Genomic DNA, 2,040 nt, shown 5'->3' with positions numbered 1-2,040 from the left:
AGGGGACAGCATGCTGTGGCTAGCTGTGGCTTGCATACACATCTCAGAGGGACTGCGTGGTCTAGGGGGACAGAATCAGCCCTCTGAGTGAATGCTGGATCAGGAGAGCACTGGGGGCTACAGTGAAACATGGACACTGTTTGGCAAAAGCTGTCCTCAGCCTCTCATAGAACCACAGAATCACAGAATGGTTTGGGCTGGAAGGGACCTCAAAGATCATGCAGTTCCAACCCCCCTGCCATGGGCAGAGACACCCTCCACTAGATCAGGTTGGGCAGAGAATGGATTGAGAGCAGCCCTGAGGAAAAGGACTTGGGGGTGCTGGTGGATGAGAAGCTCAACATGAGCCAGCACCGTGCGCTGGCAGCCCAGAAAGCCACCCGTGTCCTGGGCTGCATCCAGAGCAGCGTGGGCAGCAGGTGGAGGGAGGGGATTCTGCCCCTCTGCTCTGCTCTCCTGAGACCCCACCTGCAGTGTTGCCTTCAGCTCTGGGGTCCCCAGCACAAGAAGGACATGGAGCTGTTAGAGCGAGGCCAGAGGAGGCCACAGAGATGATCCGAGGGCTGGAGCACCTCTGCTCTGGAGACAGGCTGGGAGAGTTGGGGCTGTTCAGCCTGGAGAAGAGAAAGCTCCGGGGTGATCTTATTGCAGCCTTCCAGTACCTAAAGGGGGCTTATAAGAAAGATGGGGTTAGACTTTTTAGCAGGGCGTGTAGTGACAGGACAAGGGGCAATGGATTCAAACTGAAAGAGGGCAGATTTTGACTAAATATAAGGAAAAAATTCTTCACTGTGAGGGTGCTGAGGCACTGGCACAGGTTGCCCAGAGAAGCTGTGGCTGCCCCATCCCTGGAAGTGTTCAAGGCCAGGTTGGATGGGGCTTTGGGTAACCTGATCTAGCGTAAAGTGTCCCTGCTCATGGCGGGGGGGTTGGAACTGGATGATCTTTGAGGTCTCTTCCAACCCAAACCATTCTATGATTCTATGACTATTACCCGTGGACTGGAGTGGAGGGTATCATAGAATCATGGAATGGTTTAGGTTGGAAGGGACCTCAAAGATCATCCAATTCCATCCCCCCTGCCATGGGCAGGGACACCCTCCACTACACCAGGTTGCCCAAAGCCTCATCCAGCCTGGCCTTGGATGCATAGTAAGATAAAAGATTTTCCTTTTCCAGCCTCCTACAGGCCACTCTCTTTACAGGATCCATAGAAGTTCACCAGTCCCTCTCCATTCATCTACAGCACAGCTGCAGTCAGAGACTCATAGAATCATGGAATGGTTTGGGTTGGAAGGGACCTTTACAAGTCACCCAGTCCAACCTGCCTTGCAACGGGCAGGAACATCTTCAACTAGATCAGGTTGCTCAAAGCCCTGTTCGACCCGACCTTGAATGTTCCCAGGGACGGGGCAATCGCCGAAGATTTAATTGTGGTGGCAATTAAATCTCTGTGGCTGTGGGGAATGGCGCCGCAACGGGGCATCCGCATCACCTCCGGGTTTTTTGGGGTCCCATCTCTCACAAAGACCTTGCTGAGGCACTAATAACCTCCGACAGCTCCTTTGCAGCTTCCCTATTCCTGGAAGGGGCAGGGAGGAGGGAAGCAGTGGCCGCCTCAGGGCGCAGCGGTGAGGTGCTGCCGAAATACCTCAGCGTTTGGGCAGAGGCGCCTCACCTCCCCCTTCTGAGGGGAGGTGGCGATGAAATGTGCGTTTATTTTTTGGCCAAGGGGCTCAGACGGTCGGTTTGTCTGTCAGTGTCTGTCTGTCACTCAGCCAGTCCGTCCGCCAGCCGAGGCGAAGCGCCCCCTCACAAAATGGCGGCGCGGCTCCTTTAAGACACGCCCCCATCCCGGCCTGGCTCAGCACCGCCCCCTCCGCGGCGGGTGAGGGGGCGTGGCTTAGAGAGACGGAAGGCGCCCACTGGCTATACGTGAGTAGGGAGTAGAGTGACAGCTCCGCTGTCCAATCGGATGGCAGAGATTGAGCCGGGGGGGCGGGCTTTCCGGCGGGAGCACCCGCGGCTGTGCGGCTCAAA

The sequence above is a fragment of the Tauraco erythrolophus genome, chromosome 4 (genome assembly GCF_009769465.1).
Source record: "Tauraco erythrolophus isolate bTauEry1 chromosome 4, bTauEry1.pri, whole genome shotgun sequence".
Classification (NCBI taxonomy): Eukaryota; Metazoa; Chordata; class Aves; order Musophagiformes; family Musophagidae; genus Tauraco; species Tauraco erythrolophus.
This window is presented reverse-complemented; position numbering follows the sequence as displayed.